The sequence below is a fragment of the Triticum aestivum genome, chromosome 3B, assembly GCF_018294505.1.
Source record: "Triticum aestivum cultivar Chinese Spring chromosome 3B, IWGSC CS RefSeq v2.1, whole genome shotgun sequence".
Taxonomy (NCBI): domain Eukaryota; kingdom Viridiplantae; phylum Streptophyta; class Magnoliopsida; order Poales; family Poaceae; genus Triticum; species Triticum aestivum.
Genome location: NC_057801.1, coordinates 686305575 through 686325031, shown reverse-complemented (window position 1 = coordinate 686325031; position 19457 = coordinate 686305575). Strand labels below are relative to the sequence as shown.

The following is a 19457-nucleotide window of genomic DNA, read 5'->3' as shown; positions in this document are numbered from 1 at the left end:
CAAATCTGTAGGAGACAAAATCAGAAATAACACATCTAGTAAAGTGGCCTGGACAGCTGGGACTTCAGATGATCTACATGGTTTCAGAGATATAGTCTGATATGAGTATATGCCAACTGTAGGACATCAGGTCTACACTTTAATCTCTATATATAGACTCCACAAGAAATTAAAATATATGGAGAAACCTTGCGGACTTTTAGTGAATCATCCATAAACAGAAGCAATAATAAAGCAACAAAATTAGTAAGTCAGAAATGTCCATAACGTCTGAGGAAGAGCAACATAGTAAAGTCACCAAAAGTCATTATTCTCTATAGGATTCATTCATAGGATGTCATAATAATAATAGTAAAACTCACAAGGTGCTAAATCTAATATATTTTATTATGTAGTAACAAGCAACTCATAAGTCCAATTGGTAAAAACTCACAAACTATAATAAGAAAGAACGGCTATCTAGTTCCCAAAATTCCCTGTCCGGAAAAGATAATGGAAGGTTCTTGGCCTGGTTGTGAACCCTCTCAGTTGGCATTTACACCGGTAGAGTTCAGGAAGCTAGGGTGTAGGGACTCTAGATCCGCAGTCTTATTTTTTGCCGCTTGCTGCCCTTGCAGAGCTTGCACACACTCGTTAACTTTTGTAGACAAGGTATCCTGCGAATTTAGCATCGACAGCAGATAAGAATTATCTAGCTCCAGTAACATTCCAGTGATCTTACTGGCCAGATCAGGCTGCAGCAGACAGGACATACCAAGTTAGTGCAACGGCTAGGTCCTTATTAGTTTGAAAGAAGCAAAATAAGGGACCAAAGTAGATGAGGAATTACATGATCTCTCTCGACCAGTGGATATATCCTATTCCCGAGCATATCTCTTTGTTGATCAGGTGGAGCAGCAGCTAGCAAGCTGGCGAAAGAATCGTTCACTAATGAAATAGGGCTGCCGTGATGGATGGCCAGGCCATTGCTCATAACATCGGGTGTTATGTACTTTGCATGGACGAATTGCTGCATTGCAGGTAGAGATTTAAACTCTCCAGAAGGAAAATAAACTAAGCATAACTGGATCAGATAATGTTAACTATGTGCAAGGTAGTTCCTGCCTAGCAATTCATGCTAGTGAAGTTCTGTCACAAGACAACGTAAGATGTAGCAACTTAACTCTTTAGGAGGAAAGAAATGTCAAATACTGTTAATTAATAAAGTGTTAAGTGGTAACTTAGCACTCCTTGTTAGTGAAGTTCTGTCACAAGACAATGTCTACTTAGTATGATTGAATTGACAATAGTAATTAGGTAGGAGGAGTAACTAAAGGAACAAGGATATATGTTTAAAAAAGCCACAACACAAAATATTATCCTACTATTCCTTAAAAGTCATTATGCTCATATGTTTCTTTCTAATCATGACTGCTATCATCTCTCAATTTTACTTAGATACATGGAATTATACACATGTGTTTGTCTAAAAAATAATGATCAGACCATATAGTTTTGCTGAATTATACTGTAATGAAAATTAGTGGTCAGAGTAATCCATGCCGGTGTAAAAAAAACCTTTGCAATAAGATTGTTAGCCCTAGCCACTATTTAAATAGGGACAAACATGAAACATTTGTTTTATCAATATAAAAAACAGTTTAAAAATTGTTAATACCTGCCGGGACATGGACATGAAATCTTTAGCTGTCTGAGCATGTGACACATAATTAACGGCGTGGGGAAAAGTCATCATATTCCCGGTCATGCGTCCCCTGTTGTTTCTGTACTGCCTTGGAGTATTTGGCATCTATGCAGAAATTAAACAAGTTTTAACCAGGTTTTTGCACTTAAAGAATGAAATTTAAGTAGAACAAGTCAATAACATACGGGTGGTGGATGGATTTGTTGTATACTATGCGGCGAAGGGTACACATTCTGCCTCCATTCTTGGCCGAGCCCAATGGGTGGATACATGAATCCTTACCTTGACAGACCATGAGGAAAGTGTGTACTGGGATGGGCAAAATACACATGAGGATAACCTGTGGGGATCACGGGACTTGCAGTTCCTTCCATCATAGCAAGTTCAGCAAACGGTTGCTCCAGCCTAGCTTTTCTGTCCTCTTTCCTTTGAGCAATAGCAACATACAATGGTTTGCCGTAAAACATGACACCTATATATTTCAAACAAACCAAAACATTCTCAGTATCGTGATGTCAATGTATAACTATGAAGTTGGTGCAAAAATAAATAGAGGATTACCAGCATGCTACTTACGGCACACTTTGCTTCATCGGGTGTGCTGTAACATACAAATCTGAATCCTTTGCTAATGCCCTTGTCATCACGCATAATCTTTACTGATGTAATGTTTCCAAATTCAGCAAAGCGCTCGCGAAGAGTGATCAACTTCATCACTAATATTTTTGATATACACATTGGACCCCTGTCAGAATTAAATAGACATTTGTAAATGAAAGATGTGAATGCTATACGTGAATATAAATAAAAGAGACAATGATGGAACTTGCATTGCTCATAGTGATTATTTCATTTTGCATTTCCTCATGTAAGAGCTGCAAATATTGCTTTCTTTCAGCCTTTTTCTGAGCCCTTTGCCACATACAAAGTTTTCGCTCCTAATAATAAAAATAAGATTAACATTGTTAAGTAAAAATGCATGGCCCATTAGAAGTTACTTGTGAAATGAAATGCATGGCAGTAATATTACCAAGAGCCATCCCATTCATGGCCTCTTTTGCTTTCTTGGCACTTTCTGGGTTTTTGAAACTAAGAAACCCAAAACCCTTGGATGTCCCATCATCTCTCTTCATTATCTTCACACTAGTTACTTGACCATGATGAGAAAACTTCAATTTAATGAGTTCTTTTGTCATGTCGTCATCTATATTCTTCATATACAAGTTAGTGTATTTGTCATCATTATTGGCTGATCGTTCGCTCTTCTTAATGAAATGAGCTACAAGCCTACACAAGATTGATTATTGTAAAACAAAATCATGTAAGTAGCAATGTTAATAATAGAAATAGTCAATATAAAATTAAGTCATGTACTAGTTGTATTAAAGAAACATTAACTTACAATTCTCTGCCCTCAAAGTAAGAGTTGTTAAGAGTCTCTATTGCGATGTCTGCCGGCTCTTGCGCTGCAAATTGAACAAAACCATAGCCTCTACTTGTGCCATCCTCATTTCTAACAACTTTACAAGATAATAGCTCTCCAAACTTGGAGAATAGTTCTTGAAGAGTTACATTGTCAACGTGCTCACCAAAGTTCTATCAATCAATACCATATTGAGTTAGTACTTACATATGGCAATGCAGAGTGAGAAATATTAACATGAAGAACATATTTATCTTTTTACCTTAACAAACACATTTCCAATGCCACTTCTCCTGGCATCAGGATCTTGGTTAGACCACAATACTCTAATTGGCTTGTCCAATACAAGGCTATGATTCATCTGCTCCAAAGCAGTCGTTGCTGTCAACGGTTAAAAACAAGTCGAAGCCAATCAATTGCCCCTCCATAAACAGAACTAGTTTGGGCATATGGTCATTTGTTGAACAATGAAATCAGTACTAAGAAAATGAAGGAAAGAGAAAACAAAGAAATAGAAAAGCAGACAAGTTGTTTGTGCCTTTAGTATATTTAAAAAGGAATAACAAGCTTAGGAGAACTGAAGAGAGCCGCAACGAGACAATAGTAGTCAACTTATTCATTCACATTCCTATGGAGCAGACATTAATTTAAAAATTGGAAATTGTGCGCTTGCAAGACATTGTAAGGAAATGTACTACAAAGGGAGTGCGTGCAGGCAAAGTCTCCCTAAATTATTATTTCTACCATCTTCAATGAAAAAGAACTCAAATTTGGATAATCATACTAATCTTTTGTTCCACATGACAGTATATCACCATGCATCTTACTAGAAAGACCACTATTTCAAAACTTGCACAAAGGAGGTGTAGTACTAATAAACACAAATATGGTCAATTTCATTAATGATACCTGATCTCTCCCACCCTCCCTCCCTACCCCCCCCCACACACATTCGGCTAGCACCGGAACCAAGCCTCAAAGTCTAAAACGGAAGAAGTAAAACATTGTTTCCTGGCTAATGCTAGTGAAATCTCTTGTTTTGGAAGAGATGCTAATTCGTGCTCCTAAAGATCTGTTGTAAACCCAAATATGGTCGGTTTTTTAATGATCTCTCTCCATCTCTATCTCTCTCTCTCTCTCACACACACACAAACACAATCCATACATAGCAAAATTAGAAGATCAATAATAAAATTGCGTGTGACATACAAGCTAAAGATTAAGCAACGCATGGCAGTTATGTGATGGGTGCACTAGTATAACAAAAGTGGTAACAACCAAAACACGTAAGGAGGAGAGATAAATGGTCTAGTGGAGTGTTACATAGTAGCCGTGTCAAGAGACGAGAAGCCAAAATGAAATAAGAACATGTAACTAAGAACCATATAGTTTGGTTGTGTATGTGTCTTACCTAGGAATAGGAAGCATTGAAGAAAATTGATAAGAATAGGGTATAAAATGGTAATGTTCTCAAGCTCAAGACTGTTCCAACTACATCTAGTGATCGCTTGCACGTCACCCTCCAACATCTTGGTCCTCATCTTCCTTTGGACATCACATTCCTTCAGCAACCAGGTACCCAAGAACTATTGATCCTCCCCAACGAGCACAACGTACCCCTCCATGCAGTCTGCTCATTCTCCGTCCTTGTGTTATTATCATTGTAATATCCCTCCCAAGAGTTCAACTAGAGAGATGAAAGTGATTGGCTCTGTCTAGAGGTTGAAGATGACCGCTAGCTCTCTGCTTCCAAATCCAAGCAAAGTATTCAATAATCATATGCGCAACGAGCATATTATCTTGACCGTTGGGTACCACTTGTGGGATATGAGCCCACCAAAGATCATATGTACATTGAAACGCTTGATTAATTGTATGAAGCCATGCACCATTTGAGTTTTTATAAATGCAAAATACAAGCCAAAAAAAGATGGATACCACACAAACACAAGCCTCTTTTGTTTCATGGCTTAATAGTTCCTGATGTAAGTCAGAAATACTAGGAAAACATTTGATACTAGAAAAAAATATGGGAAAACGTAAGATGAGTTACAAAAACTTCACCCCATATTGATATTAGTTCTTTGGCGCACAACCGCACACACATTCAAAACACTAGAACATATTACAAGAATGAGACACAAATAATATTCCCCAAAACAATAGAACAAACACTAGGATAGCTTCGCCCCTGAGCAAGCAAACTCACATAACTAACTAATACCCAAGCACGGTATGTCATGAAGCATAAACGTAAGTACAAACTCAGACAAAGGCCGATGCATTGACCTATAGTACCACGCTTTGCCACCAAAGTCTAAACCTACCAAACATGAAACAATTCTTCCTTGTTCCTATAGAACAACTCGACCAAGCAACTTTGAAACTCATGTCACCATTTTATGGTGATAATTGATAACCACTTATCACACATACATATGGTTTGGTTTTCTCATAACTCTTTCTCAAAACATTTTTCGTGCTCAAGCGCTGACGATGTCGTTCGTTTGTATTATTTTTTGCCCAACTTTCTGTTAAATAATTGCGCAATTTTCTTCTGTTTAACAAATCGATGAGACAGTTTGCCTCTGTTTTTAAAAAAACGTCAACAATGTGAACATGGCGGTAAAAAAGGTTAGCATGTGGTGATTTTTTCCCCGGTATTCTGTTGAAGGCGTGTTATTGTGTGCATGTGCTAGCGTGCGTGGGTGTATGTTTTACTTGGATGTTTCTAAAAGAAGTCCACGAGATGTGAGAAAATAGAACTCAAAACTGATGCATTTAAGTACAACTTTGTAGTTTTTTTGAGGATCCGTACAACTTTGTTGTGGTTTGTATAAGTGTATCATGTTACATTCTTACTTCGTACACTTCTTGGAAGTGCAAGGCAAAGGTGAAGATGGCACTAAAAAGGGATTACCTAGAAAAATAACTGCCGGCGGAAAAAGAAAATATGTTTCCTAGCTAGCTAGACCTCTCTATGCTACGCTGCTTGCTAATTAATGATCATCTTATTAACATTAATATAAAGGATCAGTTTGATTTTTTTAGGGTAGGATTAGCTTGAGCTGATCAGCGCCTCGCACCTCGTCCGCCAGTCCGCTAGCTAAGGTCCATGGGAAATATCTCCATTATCTTTCTTTTTTTTGCGAAAATAAACATCTCCATTCTCGTGGACACCAGGGTGGCGCCTGGCGGCACACGGAGCTCAAGGCCAAGATCACAACGAGAGCCACGATGACGATGACGAAGAAGATGTGGTGGCGGTTAGTGTCCATTATTGCTTCGAAGAGTCAAACAAAGTGCTCTCCGATGGATAAGAAACAACCCGAGGATGGCTCCTTTCTATCCTCTCTCTCCCTCCCTCCCTGCGCCGCCTCTTCCTTGCCCCGGCTCCTCCGTCCTCGCCCTCTGCTTCTCCGACGTCGATCTAGGCCCTGACCCCCCCTTCCCCCCTGCATCTGGGTTTTCCTCTCCCGCTAGCTTGGTTGAGGGGCGCTCTCCGGTGGCTCCATCGTCTTCGTTGGGCTCCCACTTCTGGGCTCTCGCTCCCGATGGGGACGGCTCGTCGGACGAGGCTCCGTCTCCCTGCCTCTCGCCGTGTCGGCCAGGATGGGACCCGCATCTTGCCGCCGCTCCTCGCCTCCGCAAGTTCGCTCCTGGGGGCCGGGGTCGGCCAGTGGCGTCGCTACCGTCTGATGATGGCTGGTTTTGGGTGTCTCGTGGCCATCGCAAATCTGGTAAGGCCTCCCACTGTTCGCCTTCTCCTAGGATTTTGGGTGCCGCTCCGGGTGTGGCGTGCCCCTTCTCCCCCTCCTTCGGCCCTGGTTCGGCCTTCCCGGCGCCGGCGGCAGCGTCGCCGGGATGGGCCGCGGCGCTGGCTCCACTTGCCCTAGATCTGGTCTCCTTTCCGTTGACCAGTGGCTCGCGGGCTGGCCCGTCTGTTGGGCCTGTTGGGCCGTCTGGCTGTGGTGTGTCCTGTCGGCCCACCCCCTCCCTCTGGCGTCTGGTGTCGATTCCCCCCTCCCTCATGTGGACCCAGTGCGGCCCCTTTCTGCTTTGGGCCCCCTCCCTCTCCCCTCGGCCCGCTTGGCCCGTCGGGCCCTGGAGGGCACGACGCGGTCAGGGTATATATGGATCCCCCATGGTGCCTCCCCCCTCTATTAGGGTTTCCGGCTTCCGTCGCAGATCTGCGTCGCCACCGGATCCCCATCCGCCGTCTCGTCAGATCTAGCCATCCCCCTCCCCTCCTCCTCTCCTTCGCTTCTATGCTCTCCATGGATAAGTCGCGGGGCTCGTCCTGCGAGGCGATGTCTGGTAGCAAGCGTCGGCGGGAGGACTCGCGGGGTTCTGCTACGGATCTGGAGCTTGAGGCCTCGCTCCGCTCCAAGTTGGAGGCGGAGCAGGCGGCTCGTGAGCAGGTGGCTCGCGACCGTGCGGCGTGGGCTGCCGGCCCGGATTGGCTTTAACGTTCGGAGCAGGAGCGTGCATCTGGATCTAGCCCGCAAGGGTCCGGATTTGGGGCCTCCCTCTCTCCGGCGGTGGATCCCTGGGAGGCGGCGGCTAGTGGGGGGATCTCCTCCTCCTCCGGTGCTCTGCCGGCCCTTGGCGCGGGGCGTGGTGCGTCTGCTTCGGCTTGGATCCCCCCTCTGCCTCGCCCGGCCGGTGCAGGTGCAGGGCCTCGTCCTCCACCGCATTCCTTTGCGGGGCCGGCGCGTCGGCCTGCTGGTCCTTTCCCTGGTACCTCCTCCTCGTCGGGGGTGGGTGACGGTCTCCTGCCACCTCCCTCCCGCAGATCCGTCCCACCTCCTCCACCCCAAGCAATCCGTCTGCGCTCACCTGCTTCGCCTGCCACAGGCCCGGGAACTTTCAGTCTAGATGTACCAACCCTCCGTTCTGCCTAATTTGCCGCTCTGATGGGCATCTTGCTGTCAACTGCATGAATCGCCTGAAACCCCTGTCGGTCATCCAGTTTGGTTTGGGGCTCCCGGGATGCGCTTTCTTTGCCTTGGACAGTGACCTTCCTGTGCTGACGGCGATGCCCTCCCTCTCTAACGTTTCTATCGTTAATGTGAAAGACCAAAAGATCTCACCTCAAACTCTGCTGGAAGGGCTTCGGATTTGGGATGTTGAGGGATGGGATTGGCAAGTCAATCAGATTTCGGACTTTGAATTCTCTGTTGTTTTCCCCTCCAAAGATTGCCTGCGGATGATTGCTTCTTGCATGAGCTTTACCCTCCCCCTCAACCAGCTGGTGGTTTCTGTCAAGCCGGCCTCTTGCAGTGGCAGGACGGTTGGTCCTTTGTCTCAGGTTTGGGTGTTGGTGGATGATCTGCCAGCAGGGCTTCGCTCGTCTGCCTTTCTCATGGCGTTCGGGGTGCTGATTGGAAACCCGTGGAGGTGGATCTTGAGTCTTTGGACAAGGTTGGCCCTGCTCGGATTAAGATTTGGTGCGTGGATCTGTTGTGTGTTCATGGAGCTATTGATGTCTTCCCTTCCCCAAGTGGTGTCAGACTCCGGGTTCGGGTGGAAGGGGCGGCCGCTTTTCAACCCCCACCTCCCCCTCCTCCCCCATCCAACCCCTCCGACAAGCATGACAAGGAGGGTGATGGTTCTGCTGGTGGTCAAAATCCAAGTGATGGCTCTAACCTGAGGTTTACCCGGTCTGAATGGGACGGGCTAGCCAAGTCGGAGCGTGAGTTGTTGCAATCCCAGGCCCCTGCTGGTACGGCTCCTCGTGAGCCGGTGGCGATCCCCAAGGCTGACTCCCTGATTCCTCCTGCTAATGATGTGCTTTTGAAGAACCAGCCGATTTCGGTCACTCCCACCTCCGGTGCCTGCTCCAACCTCCCGGTTCGCCCGATCTCACCCACTCGCTTCGGGATTGAGGACCTACCCGTTTCTCCTGTTCATGATGAGGTGGGAGCCCAGTCTAAGAGAAAGAAGAAATCTTCTGTGCGCAAGTTTTCGGCTAAGAGCAGAAACTCCTCGTGCTCCAAGCAGTCCATGACTGGCGTCTGTCGCCGCCTCGACAAGGACCTCGGCTCGATGTCCCGCTCCGGGCCCGTCCCGACTTCTCCCGTGGCTCCTTCTCCTGCGATTCGGTCGCCCGCATCCACGGCCCGTACGGTTAGGCGGGTTGCTAATGCGGGTGGTTCCATCATGGAGCAGGCGGAGAGGCGGGCTACTGCTAAGGATCTTCCTCCTTCAGGTAACCACCATGGCCCTTGTCCCTCTTCTTCCCCGTCCCGGCTAGTCCCACCGTCTCTATCTGATGATTTCCTGTTAAATATTATGTCAGATGTGGGAGTGTCAGTAGATCCTGAAGTTTGTTCTCCTGCTGCTCTTCTCTCTACTATTCGGGCTAACGAGCTGGCCCAGGCGGCTATTGCTAAAGCTAAAGAGGCCGTTGCCTCTTCGGCTGCTGCTTTTGTAGGAACCCGGGCTCTAGGTGACGGGGTAGAGGTTGGTAGTGGCCAACCCCGACCTAGCACTGCTAAAAAGGGCCCTTCCAATCGATCTAAACCCTGCATGGTTCCTAGCAGGTCTAGCCTCCACATTAATAATTTGTCTTATAAATGAGGGCTCTATTCTGGAACATTAGGGGTTTCGGTGCTAGGGGGCGCCGGGATCAAATTAAAGACTTGGTTCGTGCGAATAATGTTGATTTGATAGGGATGGTGGAAACTTTCAAAACTTCTTTCTCTCCTCATGAACTGTCGTCTATTGCGGGTATGGATAGAATTGATTGGCATGTGTTACTTGCGTCGGGCCATTCGGGGGGCATCCTCTTTGGCTCCAAAAAAGATGTTTTTGATTTCGTTGCCTTTGATCATGGAATCTTCTGGGCCAGCATAGTTGTTTGCCACAAAGCCCTTAAATTGCTGTGGGAGTTCATTGTAGTATATGGGCCAGCTGATCACGCGCTTTCTTCTCTATTTCTGGACGAGCTCTCTGAGAAGATTGATACTTGCAATCTACCGATGGTTATCGGTGGTGACTTTAATCTCCTTCGTTCCCCTTCTGATAAAAATAATAACAACTTCTCGTGGCCCCTGGCTAATGCGTTCAATGAATTTATTTGTTCTAATGCCATCCGCGAGCTACCTAGGGTTGGAGCCCGCTTCACTTGGTCTAATCACCAGGCTAACCCGATCAGATTGGTTCTTGATAGAGTTTTTATTTGCTCTAGGTGGGACTCGTTATTTCCCAGGGCCTCCCTCGTTGCCAAATGTATTGTTGGTTCAGATCATACTCCTCTTCTTATGGACGATGGGTCACAGCTTCATAGACCTCCTGCTAGATTCCAATTTGACGCTTCTTGGCTGTTGATTGAGGGCTTCAGTGATATGCTGGCCTCGAAGATTACCCTCCTTCTCTCCTCTAATGCTCGATCCTTTGGCCCTCTGGATGACTGGCACTCGTGCTCCTATTCTTTGCGGAAAATTTTGAGAGGGTGGTCCCGTAACCATGCAGCTGAGAGCGTCACTCGAAAGATCTTCTTGAAGCTCAAATTATGTCCCTTGACCTTGCGGCTGACTCCTCTGGGCTCTCTGACGAAGGGTGGTCTCTACGTTATAACCTGGAGGCCGCCTTGATGCAGTTGCATCATCAGGCGGAAATTTACTGGTGTCAGCGGGGTATGCTTAACTGGACCTTAAAGGGGACTCCTCCACGGCTTACTTCTTTGCCATTGCTAATGGTAGGCGGAGGCATTGTGGTATTAATAGCCTGATCATTAATGGTGTGCGTACTTCAGACCAATCGTTAATCCTATCTCATGTGGTTGAGTTCTTCTCTTTGTTGTTAGGGGCCAAACCTCCTTCGGGTCTGTCCATCTCTCCTACCCTATGGGACCATAGTTCGAGGATTTCGGCCGAGGAAAACGGTGCGTTGATGACCCCCCTTTCTGATAAGGATATTTGGGATGTGGTTAACTCTGCCAACCTGAACGCCGCCTCTGGGCCAGAAGGTTTCTCTATTCCTTTCTTTCGGAAGTTTTGGCCTCAGTTGAGGCAGTTAGTTTGTAATATCATCCAAGGGTTTTGCCTAGGCACTGTTGATATCTCTCGACTTAATTATGTGGTGATCTCCCTGATCCCTAAAGTTAAAGGTGCTGAATTGATCTCTCAGTTTAGGCCCATTGCTTTGATTAATAACTTTGCTAAATTCCCTGTGAAGGGTTTCGCCAATCGCCTATCCCCCGTTGCCCATAGAGTTATCAGTCCGTATCAGACTGCTTTCATCAAAGGGCGCTACATTCTAGATGGGGTCCTCTGTCTTCATGAAATAGTTCATGACCTGTGGGCTCGTAGCTCCAAAGCGATCATCTTAAAACTTTATTTTTAGAAATCCTATGATTCGGTTAGCTGGCCTTTTTTAAGGCAGGTCCTTCTTGCGAAAGGCTTCGATGGGGCTTATGTGCATCATATCATGCAGTTGGTCTCGGGCGGGCATACCGCGGTCTCTATGAATGGTCATATTAGTAATTTCTCTGTTAACGGCAAAGTCTTGCATCAAGGGGACCCTGCCCCCCTGTGCTTTTCAATTTTGTGGCCGACGCCTTTTCTCGCATTCTTCTTAGGGCAGCTCAGCATGGTCATATCTTGCCTGTGGCCTCTCACCTAGTCCCGGATGGAATTACCCACCTGCAGTACTGTAGGACCTTGAAGTATGTCTAGAGGGGGGGTGATTATACTACTTGACCAATTAAAAACTTAACCTTTTTCCAATTTTAGAGTTTGGCAGATTTTAGCAATCTTTGGACAAGTCAAGCAATCATCACACAAATCAAGCAAGCATGCAAAGAGTATATAGGCAGCGGAAATTAAAGCATGCAACTTGCAAGAAAGTAAAGGGAAGGGTTTGTAGGATTCAAACGCAGTTGGAGACACGGATGTTTTTGGCGTGGTTCCGATAGGTGGTGCTATCGTACATCCACATTGATGGAGACTTCAACCCACGAAGGGTAATGGCTGCGCGAGTCCACGGAGGGCTCCACCCGAGAAGGGTCCACGAAGAAGCAACCTTGTCTATCCCACCATGGCCGTCGCCCACGAAGGACTTGCCTCACTAGTGGTAGATCTTCACAAAGTAGGCGATCTCCTTGCCCTTACAAACTCCTTGGTTCAACTCCACAATCTTGTCGGAGGCTCCCAAGTGACACCTAGCCAATCTAGGAGAGACCACTCTCCAAGAAGTAACAAATGGTGCATTGATGATGAACTCCTTGCTCTTGTGCTTCAAATGATAGTCTCCCCAACACTCAACTCTCTCTCATAGGATTTGGATCTGGTGGAAAGAAGATTTGAGCGGAAAGCAACTTGGGGAAGGCTAGAGATCAAGATTCATATGGTAGGAATGGAATATCTTGGCCTCAACACATGAGTAGGTAGTTCTCTCACAGAACAGGTAAGTTGGAAGTGTAGGTTTGTTCTGATGGCTCTCTCCACAAATGAAGAGGAGGTGGAGGGGTATATATAGCCTCCACACAAAATCTAACCATTACACACAATTTACCAATCTCGGTGGGACCGAATCAACAAACTCAGTCAGACCGATTTAGTAAACCTAGTGACTGTTAGGATTTTCGGTGGGACCGACATGCAACTCGGTAGGACTGATCTGGTTAGGGTTAGGGCATAACGTAATCTCGGTGAGACCGATTTTGGTAATTAGCTGACCAGAGAGTTGGTCAGGTAAACTCGGTGGGACCGATTTGCTCTTTTCGGTGAGACCGAAATGTTACAAAAGGGAAACAGAGAGTTTACATTGCAATCTCGGTGGGACCGATCGCTCACTTCGGTTAAACCGAAACATTATGAAGGGAAACAGAGAGATTACAATCCCATCTCGGTGAGACCGAGATCCCTATCGGTGAGACCGATCTGCCTAGGGTTTGTGGCAGTGGCTATGACATCTGAACTCGGTGGCGCCGGATAGAAAGAATCAGTGTGACCAATTTTGGCTTTAGGTTTAGGTCATATGAGGATGTGAGAAAGTAGTTGAGGGTATTTGGAGCATATCACTAAGCACTTGAAGCAAGAGGCTCATTAAGCAACACCTCATCCCTCCTTGATAGTATTGGCTTTTCCTATAGACTCAATGTGATCTTGGATCACTAAAATGTAAAATGAAGAGTCTTGAGCTTTTGAGCTTGAGCCAATCCTTTGTCCTTGATATTTTGAGGGGTCCACTTTCATCATCCATGCCATGCCATTCATTGAGCTTTCCTGAAATAATAATCTTGGAATAGCATTAGCTCAATGAGCTATATGTTGTTATGAATTATCAAAACCACCTAGGGATAGTTACACTTTCAAGTACGCTGATGATACCATCATTATGGTTGAGTTGAATGATGCCTACATTGCCCAACTTAAGTTCATCCTGCTTTGCTTTGAGGCTGTCTCGGGTTTGAAAATTAATTTTTCCAAAAGTGAGGTTCTTGTCACTGGCGTTGATGATACAGAGGCCTTGAGAGTTGCTAGGCTGCTAAACTGTTCCCTGGGCTCTTTCCCCTTCAAGTATTTGGGTCTGCCTATCTCTCCTGTGGTGCTTCATGACAAGGACTTTGCTCCGGCTGTGTCTAAGGTGGGAAATAGGGTTCTTCCCTGGCGTGGTAGATACAATACCAATGCTGGCAAAGTTGCTCTCATTAATGCTTGTCTCTCCTCCCTCCCAATGTTTCTTATGGGCTTCTATCTCCTTTCGGTTGGCACCCATGCTGGTTTTGACAAACAAAGAGGTGCTTTTTATTGGAATGCGGCTGATAATAAACGGAAGTACAGGCTGGTTAAATGGAAGCTTATGTGCAGGCCTAAAAACCTTGGAGGGTTAGGCATTATTAATACGCAGGTCATGAACAAGTGTCTGTTAATTAAATGGTTGTGGAAAATAATGACCAGTGGGGCCGGCTCTCTTTGGTATTCCATTCTTAAGGCTAAATACTTTCCCCATTTGAGCCCTATGTTTGCCGGTGCCCGACGTGGTTATCAGTTCTGGAAGGACCTTATTAAAGTCAGGCCTCTCTTCCCAAAACATGTTAAGTTTATTGTGGGTGATGGTACCTCGGTTTGTTTTTGGCACGACTGGTGGCGTGGTGATGCTCCTTTGGCTAGTAGGTTCCCGGTTTTGTTTTCTTTCTGTCCTAACCCTGACATCTCCATCGCGGAGGTGGCAGCTAATAATTGGGATTTGGCTTTTTGCCGCTCCCTGACTCCTGAAGAGTTGGAAGACTGGCAAAGTCTTTCTGCCTTCTTCCCCATGCTCTCGGAGTCGCCGGACTCTGTTGTCTGGCCTCATTCTGCCTCTGGACGCTTTCCGGTAAGTCTTTGTACGCGAGGCTCATCGGTGGTGTCCCTTCCAATAGGTTCTCTTGCATTTGGAGGTCCAAAGTCCCTCCTAAGGTTAAAATCTTCCTCTGGCAAGCCTTTAGGGGTCAGCTACCTGCTGCTGACCAAATCCGTAAGCGTAATGGTCCGGGCTCGGAATTCTGTGCTCTTTGCGGTGCTGTGGAAAACACGGAGCATATCTTCTTTCACTGTGGTTTGGCTAAGTTAGTGTGGTGCTGTGTCCGGTCATGGCTTCAGGTTACTTGGAACCCCTATTCCTTTCAAGAGATGAGAAACCATGCCAACTCGTTGGTTGGGGTCACCAAGAGGGTTTTCTGGACTGGCTTGGGTGCGATCTACTGGTCCCTTTGGACGATTAGGAACAAATTTACTATTGAACATGTCTTTCCTTCGAAAGTTGCCGACATTCTTTTCAAATCGTGTATATTCTTGCAGCAGTGGAGATCATTGACTAAAGAGGACGACCGGGGAGCTCTGGACCTGCTAATCTCTAAAATTCGGGCCTCGGCGTCCTCCATCTCCGGGCAGGCTCCTGATGTCTAACCCTGCTTGGTGCAGTCTCGTCCTTCCTGCTGTTGGTTGTTTCGTTATCCTTCCGACCTGCGTGCCGTGTTTGGAAGGATGCCATGTACCCCTCATTCTTTCATGTGTCTTGGATTACTTCTGCTGCTGTGGATGTTGGGTGTATCGCCCTGGTTGATGTTTGGGCTTATGACGCTGCCTTGTGGCTTTATTTATAAAGTCGGGCTTAGGCCTTTTCTCTAAAAAAAAGTGCTCTCCGATCTTAGTATGGAGAGATTGATTGGTGGTAGTACAACTGCCTGGTTCACCGTGTGCCCCGTTCTTCTTTGCAACCGACTAGGTTGGAAATTCTCGAGCTGGAATGAAACACTGGCCATTCTTTCTTTCTTTTCTTTTCTTTTTTTGCGGGGAACTGACCGTCCATTCTATTGTGGCGCATGAAAGATACGCTCAAGAAAGCTGACGCAACACGTGTCGGTTCCCCAGGAACTGCAGCGGCTGTTGTGATTGGTTTAGGATGAAGCGAGGCCCACCCTGAGAGGGGGGTGGGCATTAAACTCTGTAAAAATCCTCCGCAAGATTGCTTAACAAAGGTTAAGACAAGTTTTCCAAGACGGATGGACTACTCAGATAGAAATGCTGAGCCGGCCGCTCGTGCTGGAACAGATGAAATGATACCTTACAACACTAGATTTTATTGTTTTGGAGGGATCTGGTGCGGGTGATGTGCACCGGCACCGGCCACCTTTTGACCTGAAGCAGTTGTGGTGGTACGGCAGAGCCTCGTGCAAGTATATTTGGATTGGTAATTCATGTACGCCACCAGCGCACCGCCTATGTAACTTCCAAAGATTTCTAAGACTCACACGCTCATGTACATGCATACATACACTCGTCCCTATAAGCCCTTGCATCTATATTCTTATAAGCATCTTCGAGAGATTGAACCGGTATATCATTTTGAGATCGATGAAGCCACCACATGCGTCTTGTAGTCGACGGAAACGTCTCCTTCCATTGAATGCACATCACCAGGACTTGAACGCTGGTGGACTTGAGGTACCACTGTCCTTCTAACCATCCAAGCACATGTTGGTTGGCAATTTCGAAAGATTCTACAGACAAGTCTTGACTTGACGTACATAAGATTTTAACCATATTCAAATGAAGTTTTGGAGTGTGTTTTTGCAAATAATGAAGTTGATACTTATGAGAACACATTGCTCTTCATAGAGAGAGAGAGAGAGAGAACATTGCTTGTACAAGTAGACGGCAGTAGTCATTCACGTATAATTTATACATCATAATAAATCCCTTAAAAACTGCATCATGATTTTGCAACACACAAAAACCTATGAAAATAAATAAGGCGGGCATAAAACCCAAGAAATAAAACCAAAAGCCTCAGCAAGGTACGATATGGCTCGAGACTGGAGACTTCAACCAAGTCTATCATGCCCATGACAAGAACCGCACAAATATCGACCGCAGCCGATTGGTGCACTTCCAAAACACCCTCAATTCATGTGAGCTAAAAGAGATACACCTTCAGAACAGAAGGTCCGCGTGGATGAATGAGCAGGTTAATCCGACAATGAGCAAATGGGATGGTTTTTTTTTGCAATCGAGACTAGAATGTGGAATTTGGCTCGCACATCCTTCATGCGCTTTCGTCCTTGCCCTCTGACCATTTCTCACTTCTTCTCGCTAGTCACAAGGGGCCGACGAGACCCAAAACATTCAAATTTGTAAATTTCTGGATCAAATGCCCAACTTCAAGAAGACAGTGCAAGATGCTTGAAATGAAAGGGTGAACCATTCCGAGCCCTATCATGTGTTGTTCCACAAACTTAAAAAAACAAGTCAGCGCCTTCGGACATGGAGCCGAAGTATCTTCTCTAATCACAAAGTTCAACTCCATATGGCCCTTGAGATCGTCCTACGGCTGGACATGGCACAAGAGGAGAGGCCCCTTAGCTCCAGTGAGCTTGATCTCAGAAGAGAGCTTAAAAGAAAGGTCGTGGCCTTGGCTATTCTGGAAAGGGCCCGAGAGAGACAATCCTCACGAATCACCTTACTCAAAAAGGGAGATACCAACACTCGCTTCTTCCACCTTCGGATCAACCATCGAAGAAGAAAGAATTTTATCCACCACCTCAAGCATAACACAGGATGGGTCACAAATCACGATGACAAGAAAGATATTGTGCAATCTCACTTTGCTAGAGCCAATTGTAATCCCCCCCTCGTGCTGCAAGGACTTCAATTGGTCTTACATCCCCCCTTCAACTTGTGACCTCTCGGATTTAGATGCCCCGTTCATAGAGGAGGAAGTTCCTGGTGCAATCTATGATCTCCCTAGTGACAAGGCCCCTGGTCCGGATGGCTTCGCTGTTGCTTTCTTCAAGGAATGTTGGGATATTGTAAAACCTGAATTTATGCAAGTGATCAACAATATTTCTGCCCTCCGCATCTCCAACCTTCATTGCCTCAACTCTGCCAACATTGCTCTCATTCCCAAAAAAAGATGGGGCAAAGGACATCTCTGACTTCAGGCCCATAAGTCTTATTCATATTGTGGCAAAGGTCATAGCTAAGATGATGGCCACTCGCCTTGCTCTTCACATGGCCAACCTCGTTTCCAATACTCAAAGTGCTTTCATCAAGAAAAGGAGTATCCATGATAACTTCACGTACGTCCGCAACTTGGCTCGTCGGCTGCACCGCAATAAAGCTCCATCTTTGCTATTCAAGCTTGACATCAAGAAAGCTTTCAACTCCGTGAGATGGGATTATTTAATGGATTTACTTTGTCACCGCCAGTTTCCGAGCCGGTTTCGAGATTGGGTCTCCACCCTCCTATCCACGGCCTCATCTATAGTTTTGCTAAATGGTGTTGCTTGTGATCCAATTAAGCATGGGCGTAGTCTTCGGCAGGGGGATCCTCTCTCCCCTCTGCTTGTTTCTCCTCGCTATGGACCCACTCCATCACATCCTCGCCAAGGCTACCGATCAAGGCCTGCTACATCCTCTTCATGGTCGGCCCATCCGTGCATCCTTGTATGTGGATGCTGCTGCTATCTTTGTTGTGCCGATCAAGGAAGATATCCACTTCTTGGCTTCGACTCTGAGCTCCTTTGGGGAGGTTACTGGCTTGGTCACCAACTGCACCAAAAGTCTTGTGGCACCCATTTGTTGCAGCAACATCAACCTTGACGACATTTTGCAGGCCTTCCCGGCGGTCCGGAATCCCCATGCGATATCTTGGTCTTCCGCTGTCGGTCACAAGACTAAAGTGTATCCACTTTCAGCATTTGGAGGACAAGGTGGCTGGAAAGCTTCCACCTTGGTCGGCTATGCATGTGGCTACACCGGGGCGCATTGTTTTGGTCAAGGTTGTGCTCACTGCCATTGCCATTTACCACCTAACGCCTCTTGACCTTTCGGTTGAAGTGATGAAGAAGATCGATATCCTCTGGTGTGCCTACCTTTGGGCGGGTTGTGATTAGGTGACCGGCGGAAAGTGCAAGGTTAATTGGGACCCCGTATACAAGCCCAAGATTTATGGTGGACTAGGAGTGCTCAACCTCCAGAAGTTTGCGATTGCACTACGCTTGCGTTGGCTCTGGCATGAATGGGATGATCCACCAAAGACTTGGTCTGGCTCAGGAACGCCTTGTACTAGCAATGACAAAGATCTCTTCGCTGCTGCCACACGGGTGTGCATCGGAGATGGAAACAAAGCTAAATTCTAGGAGTCTCCATGGCTGGACGGCCTCCGACCTAAAGACATTGCACCAAAGATTTTTGAGTTGTCAAAAAAGAAAACGTGCCTCGTCGGGAAAGCTCTTGACAATAACCTTTGGATCCGCCATATTGAGACTCAGAAGGGGCTAACCTTGGCCCATATTCAGGAATTTGCAACTCTGTTGGGGATCCTTGCTGATGTAACCCTCAACCAGGGAAGCCAAGACACCGTAACTTGGAAGTTCACAAACGGTGGCGAGTACTCCGCCTCCTCGGCTTACATGGCGCAATTTGTCGGTCTCTCCTTTTGTCCAATGAATGCTACAATCTGGAAGATGTGGGCTCCACCGAAGTGCAAACTTTTTGCTTGGTTGATCTTCCAAAATCATGTTTGGACAACCGATTGTTTACTGCGGCGAGGCTGACCAAGCTGCAATTTGTTTCCTCTCTGCAAGCAAGTGCAAGAATCTGCTGCTCACCTCCTATTCCAATGTAGGTTCACTGTCCGGATTTGGACCAAAATTTGCACTTGACTTGGCATCCTTGACTCCTCACCAATGATTTGGCGTCATGAGGACTCAGTTAGAGATTGGTGGCTCAAGGCGGTTAATGGTGGAGGTGGCTCCAGGAAGGCCATCGCCTCCTTGATGATGCTTGTCTCATGGGAAATTAGGAAGGAGCGCAATGCAAGAATTTTTCAAAATGCCTCTGCCCCAACCTCCATTGT

General features: G+C 46.3%; 1 pseudogene; it reads right to left on the bottom strand.

Annotated features, from left to right (window-relative positions):
* Positions 1 to 524: 524 nt before the first annotated feature.
* LOC123067698 (polyadenylate-binding protein, cytoplasmic and nuclear-like) lies at positions 525 to 18239 on the bottom strand (annotated as a pseudogene).
* Between the last annotated feature and the right edge of the window lie 1218 nt (positions 18240 to 19457).